This window comes from Rhipicephalus microplus, chromosome 1, assembly GCF_043290135.1.
Source record: "Rhipicephalus microplus isolate Deutch F79 chromosome 1, USDA_Rmic, whole genome shotgun sequence".
Classification (NCBI taxonomy): domain Eukaryota; kingdom Metazoa; phylum Arthropoda; class Arachnida; order Ixodida; family Ixodidae; genus Rhipicephalus; species Rhipicephalus microplus.
Genome location: NC_134700.1, coordinates 11,343,265 through 11,351,816, shown reverse-complemented (window position 1 = coordinate 11,351,816; position 8,552 = coordinate 11,343,265). Strand labels below are relative to the sequence as shown.

The 8,552-nt window shown below is 44.8% G+C and overlaps 1 long non-coding RNA gene across 1 annotated transcript; it reads right to left on the bottom strand.

Annotated features, from left to right (window-relative positions):
- Window positions 1-2,526: 2,526 nt before the first annotated feature.
- Window positions 2,527-6,008, bottom strand: LOC142792188 (uncharacterized). Its single transcript, XR_012891098.1, has 3 exons — window positions 5,768-6,008; window positions 5,192-5,297; window positions 2,527-5,055 (listed from the first exon to the last, which is right to left on the bottom strand). It is a non-coding gene; the product is annotated as an uncharacterized LOC142792188 (long non-coding RNA).
- Between the last annotated feature and the right edge of the window lie 2,544 nt (window positions 6,009-8,552).

Below are 8,552 nucleotides of genomic sequence, written 5' to 3'. Positions count from 1 at the left end.
CCGTTACCATCAATGGGCAAAATATTCCATACCAGAAGAACCATCGCTTTCTGGGTGTGATTATTGACAGGGACCTTTCGTGGAGTGCCCACTGCAAACCTGAAGAGAAGGCTAACTTCCATCGTCCATATAATGCGGTTCCTCTGCGGAAAATCTTGGGGCACATCAGTAAGGTCAATGATGCAGCTATACAGGGCACTGTTTCTGGGATTTTTGCGCTACAGCTTGCCGTTAGTGGCAAGTACGTGCAAGACGAACATCCGCACCCTCTAAAGTCTGCAAGGACAAGCACTACGCGTGTGCTTAGGATTGCCGCGATGCACCTCAACCTACGGGGCAATTATGATCGCAAGAGAGCATCCAATTCAAACATACATCACCACTGACAATTTGAGAGCCCACATAAGACACCTCTGCCGAGTTCCTGGTCACCATGTTGCAGTGTTGCCACTTCAAAGACCACAAGCGATGTTTTCAAAGATTATTTCTGCCCATAGAGAATGCCTTCCTTTCGGCTTCACTCCAGCAACAAGACCAGCGTCACCTCCGTGGTGCCTACAAAAACCACAGGTGTGCCTCACTATTCCGGGAATAACAAACAAGAGCCGTCATTCAACAGTGGTCCTACGACAGGTGACATTGTCGCTACTCAACGAAAAATACGGCCAGAGGACCCACATTTACACCGATGGATCAGTCTCGGCTGACAGCTCCACAGGTGCTGTTGTCATCCCAGCGTACCAGGTCACTATAAAGCTCAAACTGTCGCATAGGACAACATCCACAGCAGCGGAGCTTGCCGCCTTACGTGCTGCTATACTTTATATCGCGGAAGCCCGACCTCAAAAATGGGCTGTGTTCTGCGACTCCAAGGCATCCCTTCAGAGCTTGCAATCAGCTTTAAGACAAAGGGAGCATCAACAACTAGTGAATGAAATAAGAGAAGTGATTCACGAAGTTTTATCGAAAGGACATGACGTGGTGTTCCAATGGTTACCGGGACATTGTGGTATTGTCGGTAATGACCTTGCTGATAATGCTGCCCGATCCGCCCACGCGGACGCCCAGACAACCCCAATTCCATTGTCGAGAACCGACGCTGCAAGGAGCCTTCACTCGTTCACTAACACCATGTCGGTAACTTGGCTGAGTGACCCCAGTGTCAGGAACCACCGCCTACACAAATTGGACCCATCGAGAAAGCTTCAAGCTCTATCGGACCTCTCCCGCCAGGATGCAACTTTACTGTGCCGCCTGTGGTTAGGAGTAGCTTTTACAAAGGCATACTCCTTTCGCATAGGAATGGCGGATAGCTCCCGATGTGAATCGTGTGACACTGATGAGACAATAGAACATCTACTGTGTTCATGTGAACGTTTTTCGAGCGAACGCAACTTGCTACGCGAAACGTTAGAGACACTAGACAGTAGACCTTTCTTGGTTCATGGCTGTACGCGTCGCAGGCCAGCAAAGCGACGCGAGCACTGCTAAGTTTTTTGAAGACGACCGGACTACGCGACCGCTTATAAGCGTGCAATAGACAAGGTCACATCTACACACACGTTGCCCTTCACTTCTCTCTCTCTTCTCCTTTAATCCCCTCACCCCTTCCCCCAGTGCACGGTAGCAAACCGGACGTGCGCCTGGTTGACCTCCCTGCCTTTCATTCCTTCCCTTCCTCCTCCTCTTCCCTTGATATAATAGCTTTGTATATGTAATAAACTGTTTTTCTTGCATGCTTGTCTACTGACGCAACCAGCAGCCAAGAAGCTAGAGAACACAAGAGCGCACAGAAAGGGTTTGAGCATTCGCACGTGCGATCAAACCGGTGTCACACGGGCACTTTTGATTGCAATCAGCAAGAGCGTCTGCGCCAAATCAATCTGGCGGAGCAGCGACAGACCTGTCGATCTCGATCAGAAGTATTTGAGTAACACCAGTATTAGTCACCGCTAACTGCCCAAACTAATCGTATCAAACACGGTGCAGCCGTAATCTAACTGCGGTATAAAGGGGTACGACATAGCAAACAAGAGCCCGTGTTACAGTGGTGTTGTCAGTACCGTGTGTCAGACCTTAAATCTCATTTGGAAATATGTCTGCACAAACATGATCACGCCTACGCGGGTGTAATTCAACGCTACGGCTCGCATAAACCATCCAACACTAACGTATCATCAAATGAGCAGGAAACTAAATTTGTCAAACAAACCACCACACAGCACACACAAGACAGCCAGCACTTGAGCATATCACATCGACGCGGGATGTTGGTCATTCAACGCTACCGCTTGCTCGAAACACCCACGGCGCTCGATCTCCCCCCTTTGAAGGATCAGTCGGCCGAGAATCACTGCCACATCTTCAGATTCGCAAGAAATAATACCGCAATCCATCCACACCGCCCCACAACAACAAAATCAATGTTGACCAAACTAGAGGAAGCGCTGACAGTCGCGTTTCGCGTCTGTAATTATCACCAGGGGACCTAGCTGGCCTCGACTGGCAAAAACAAAGTCAATAAAGTAAGGTTTGCATCGTTTATTGCGAGTGTTCAAGCCTGTAAAATCAATGTATACGGTCGGGTCCGAACAAAACAAGTCACTCATACATATCGAAAGCTTTCAACCCATGTGTAAAGATTCTTGAAAGCTAACAAGCATATGCATATAACTGAACATCGAAATCGCTGAATGAACGTCGCTCTCATTGTGTTGCAGCGCTCGAGTTTAATAGCGTGGCTTCAGGACAAGGGTCCGATTCTGCCGTCAGATGTGGCGCTTGCCCCGTAGTGTTGATCTTGAAGCGAATGCTTGATGTGGAATAGGGAAGGAAACTTGCACATTGCCGATAGATAGCTCGCGCAGTTAGAGCAATGTAGTTTTGCTAAATTTGTTAAATAAGCGATTGCGGATGCGTGCATTTCTGAATCTTTCTCGCTCTACAATGCTACAATGAGTACTTCACAATTCTGCAATGTCGCGTTGTGTCGAGAGGGTAGGCACTAGTTTTAATACTCAGCCTTGAGCCCATATCATAGGTATTATGTATTTAGGGGATGGGCCTAAAAATATTTCAGGCTTGCTACGTTTATTGTTAGGGTTAAATTACACAGTTACCACAGCTAGAATTTCTCGTTGCAGGTAATGACCAGTCTGCTGAGTATGCAGCGACCATGTATGCTAAAGGGACACTTATGAGGTGTGTGCTTACAGATCGAAAAGGCCCAAGTCTAAGAAAATAAGCTTCAGGTATGCATTATACAATTTTGTTGTCTGTACATCTTTGTTGGTACTCTTACATCACACTATCTGCTCAGCCCTGAGCACGATTTCTTTTTTTGCATAGACATATCCATAGAACTTGAGTACTCTCTTGCAAGCAAGCATTCCTGAAATCAATTGGTGGTACATGATGTGAATCTGTCCGAATACTGGATCAATAAAGGTCACATTTATTACACACTTGTTATTGTGTTTAATTTTTCAGTATACTTGTGCTTGAAAATGAAGTTGTTTTCTCCCTGCTACTTTTAGAGGTTAGGACTTGAAATACGTATCATCTTGCAGTGTGGCTGTAGATAAGTGAAGATCATGTATGTTTTAACTACCTGTGCGATTTCCTAGATTTTTTTTTTCGTGACCGTAGTGCACAGAATTTCACTTCGTAAAGGCAGACACTATAGTTATGACAACTTAATTTAAACAGAAGCAGATGTGCACAAAAAAATCTGGAACGTTTTTCTGCCAAAAAAAAAACAGTACCACATGCAATGAACACAATCTTGCTCTTGATGACAGCATTCACATCTTTGAGGAAGCTGTGCTGCAACTGCTCATCACCTTTATGATTTATTATTTTAGGAGCCCATTGAACATATGTGCAAAGCTAAAGCAATTGAGTGCAGCCTTATGAGCTTTGGTGCATCTTTTTGTAAACTTGTATGAGCTAAACACAGTTAATTAAGACAAAACAGTTCTGGGTGTTGTTGGTAAACTGTCAGAAGGCACAACTGAATGTCGAAAAGCCTGTTGATGCCCATCACTGTGGGTGTGTTCATTATGTAGTGCAATAATAATTTCCGACGATTCACATGCCAACTATGAAGTGATCGTGAGTCGTACAGTAGTGGGCAAATTCAGATTGATTCTGGCTTCTAGGGGTTCAAACAAATGACATTGTAGCCTCACAGGAGACAAGACTGCTTGTTGAAAAATGTGCTTTGACCCCTTATGTTAACATATATGTCATATTTTTGAGCTTCCATCTTTTAAGGGTCAGTTTAGTTCACCTGCACCAATCCGAACTGGTTCACATTTGTGCACGAAAAGTTCAGAACTTGTGCGGCAGGAGTTCAGCGGTGCGGCATCACAAGTGAATGACAAGGTGCCGACAAGGTGGAATCCTTATTTTTGTTCGCTTATTTTAATGAGGTGCAAACATCTTGGCAAAACACGCCGCATTTATAGGGGTGGGTACAGCACCTACGTCTAATGCTATGTTGTTTGTTAAGCTATGCGAGCAGCTGCACCAAACCAGCGCCGTCAGAGCAGAAGGTACAGGAAAGTCATGAAATAGTTTTGGTGCTGTACGTCTCCTGCGCTTTTTGAAATGAAAGGCAAGATTTAGAAGATGCCCGTTGCTGCGCCACTGAAACGAATGGCGAGGTGCAGCACTTTGAAAAATGGATCATGTGGTGCAGGCGAATTGAACAAACCCTTAAGCACACAAGCGTCTTAGCGTTTCACCCCCATCGAAATATGGCTACAGTGGCTGGGATCAAACAGTGTGTTGTTGAGCTCAGCAGCGCCACACAATCTAACTAATAGTGTTACAGTTTCAACATTATTGAAGTGTAGATTCTATGCCACGGTAGGCAGGCAATGCTTGTAGCCAATCTAAAGCACCTCTCCACGATATGCGTGGTAAAACATTCACAAATACAGCATTACATGTGTGAGGTTAGAGATGACCTGTTGTAGAGGACATTCAGATGTTTCAACGTGCTTGCAGAGTGGACATTCGGGGGTAGTCATTCTGTCATTGCATAGCAGTCTGGAAAAACAAGTAACATCACCAGATATCAATGCATGAAATCAATGCATAATCAATGCATGAAATTATCCAATGTAAACAAATAAGCTCAGTTAATTAGTAAACAGCAGTATTCTATACATATATGTAGTGGTACCTCATAACACGTATATCACTCAGGGCTGCTTCTTCACAAGGAATGTCATGTAGCAGGTTCCTTGCACCTTGTACACATTTGCTTCCATGTCAGGTGGGCCAGGAGGCTGTGGCAGAAAAAGAAGTATTTCTTACTTATGTGACGCTTCCTTTTTCACACTATAGCAAAACCAGACCCATAATTGTGTGATGTTTCTCAAACGCGGCTGCGGTAATCTATAACTAGTAGGTTTTTTGCACTAATATATGAGCTAGCTAAGAAGACACAAGCGAGGCGACAATGATTTATTTGCCTTCACTTATCGAACGGCCTGGTTGGTGTTACCTGGTGATAGAATTTCAGAATTAACTATTGAGTCAGCGACTTGTTCCCACGTGAAGCCGTGCACGCCGCAAGTAACGCACGTTTCTCCGGTTACAGATTGAGACGTTCAACAATTTTAAATTTTAATACTGCAATGCGCTGCCACCGTGTGACGCCTACGCAGTCATTGGCAAAAAAAGCTACATATGTTGAAATGAACCAACTACTCCCGCAAGCAACCATCCTTAAAAAACTGAAGTGGTTTCTACTCACCGGCCCGGGCTTGCAACGGGTGTTCATCCGATGAAAGCTTCAACGGTCGCTTCGTTGACCGAAAGTCACTGGAATTCGCTTCGCGAAAGCATTTGAACGAGTCAAAATAAACAGAATGAGAAAGAATGTGTCGGTCGGCAGAGGCTCAAAATATTTACAGCGAAACAAAACAGTCCGAGAAACCTCCGAACACGGAGATGTCTCCGTGGTTCGGAGGTGTCTCCGTGCCTCTGAACGTACCGCGAGCCGTTACCTGCCGTCGCAACCGTTGGCCGCCGCAAACTTTGAAATGAGGATAATGATGTCGATAGGCTGCTACTCACATCGAGTCAGCTGGAGCAAAAACTATTACAAGTGGTTTATGACGCAGCACATGTTTAAGAAAAACTACTTGCTAAAAAAACAAAATTTTTTTTATGTGTTGCGGTACAAAAACATGTAGTATTTGATCGATTTAAAATAAAACTTGGTCCCGATGAAGGCGCCTCTACAAGAAAGTGCAAAAACGCGAGTGGCGAGAGAGGTTAGTAGATTCACTCTGGGTGTTTGAAGCAGAAACGCGCCGCCACGAAGCGCGCCGCGGTTGATTTTTTCGCAAATAACATGGGAGGTAGGAAGGCTTCAGTCGACGATAGATTATGCACTGATGTCACATAGGATGTATGATAAGCTCAGGGGAATGCACATAGATGAAGGTGGCTCCAGAAGTCTGGGTAGCGATCACAAACGTATCAAGCAAAACTTTGGAAGAGCAGTGAAAGTGGGAAGGAGACAAGATGAGCAACTACAGGAAAATTTTTATCCAGAAAGGCAAATTGAAATAGCCACTAAACAAATTGAAAAAGTAATCACGGAGGATAATAAGACAGTGTGGACATACACGAATCTAATTAGACTCTTTGAGCTAGAGCTTGCTAAGACGCGTGACAAGTCACCCCGGAAAAGAAGACACAAACCCAAAAGTTGGTGGGATGAGGAAGTTAAGAGAGCCATAGCAAAACGTCAGGAAGCCTCCAGGGAACACAGACATGCTAAGCAGCGGGGTGAACCGACAGATGATGTTGAAAGAAAATGGGCAACCTTTCTAAGCTGTAGAAGGGATGCATCCCTTCTGATCAATGAAAAGATTAGAAGGAAGGGAGCTCAGTGGCTGGCAGAAGTACAGAAAAAAAGATAGAAAGCCAGCTGCGAAATTTTGGAACCATCTAAACTCCCTAAGAAATGAGACGAGCCTAGAGCAGGGTTTTATAACTACAGCCCAAGGTGCTAGGCTAGAAGGGGACGAAGCTATTGAATATATAAGAACAAGGGTGACAGAAAAATTTCAACAAAGAAGTACTTTATGCACCACAATAAACAAGGACGAATCAAGTGGTGCAAGGGCTCCATTTTCACAACAAGAGTGGGAAAGGGCTGAGAAAAGGGTTCCTAGTAGTACATCAACAGGCACAGATGGCATTCCAATTAGGCTCATAAAGACATAACGTCCGACGTCTAAGCAGGCTTTGAGAGAGGCAGTGAGCACAATAATAATCGATGGTGAAGTTCCCGATAGATGGAAACTTAGCAGGATGAGCATGATCTATGAAGGAAAGGGGGACAAAGCTGACATAAACAACTACCGTCCTATAACAGTGACATCAGTGGTCTACAGGCTGGCGATGCAGATTATAAAGGAAAGACTGCAGGCGTGGATAGAGGATGAGGGGGTGCTGGGGGAACTGCAGAATGGGTTTCGGAAACACAGGAGGTTGGAAGACAATCTGTTTTCACTGACGCAGTGCATCGAAATAGCAGAAAAGGAACACAGGCCCCTGTGGCTAGCATTTTTGGATATCAAGGGAGCGTACGATAGCGTGGTTCAAGAGGAATTGTGGGGAATACTCGACACACTAGGCGTGGAACATGTAGTCACTAATCTTTTAAAGGGTATCTATAAAGGTAACAAGGTAGTTATAAAGTGGGAAAAACAGGTATCCAAGCCTGCAGAGGTAAAACGGGGGCTTAGGCAGAGGTGCCCCCTGTAACCCTTATTATTCATGATGTACCTACAAGGATTAGAGGCAAAATTAGAGGGAAGTGGACTGGGCTTCAACCTCTCTTTAGTCAAACAAGGAAAACTTATTGATCAGGCACTACCAGCATTAATGTACGCAGAAGATATAGTGCTAATGGCCAACAACAAGGAAGATTTGCAGAGATTGATGGACATCTGCACAGGAAGTCACGCTAGAGATTACAAGTAAATACAAATATCCGGGCGTATGGATAAGCAATGGGATCGAGTACCTAAGTGAAAACGGAATATACGTGACGACTAAAGGTAACAGGAATGCAGCAGTCATGAAAAATAGGGCACTGTGGAATTACAATAGGTATGATGTTGTGAGAGGTATATGGGAAGGGGTCATGCTTCCTGGGCTGACGTTCGGCAATGCGGTCTTGTGCATGAGATCAGAAGTTTAGGCAAGAATAGAAATTAAGCAACGTGGAATAGATAGGCTTGCTTTAGGAGCTCACGGGAATACACCAAATCAGGGAGTACAAGTTGATATGGGATGAACATCATTTGAGGGCAGGGAAGCTAGCAGCAAGATAAAATTTGAGAAGCGATTGAGAGAAATGGGGGAAGAGCGTTGGGCTAGGAAGGTTTTCAGCTACTTGTACATGAATAATGTCGATACAAAATGGAGGAAGCGAGCCAGGAAGTTGACTGGTAAATACTTAGAAAACAGCAGGGGGCCAAACCAAAAAGAACTATCGGTTAAACAGAAAGTGAAGGAAA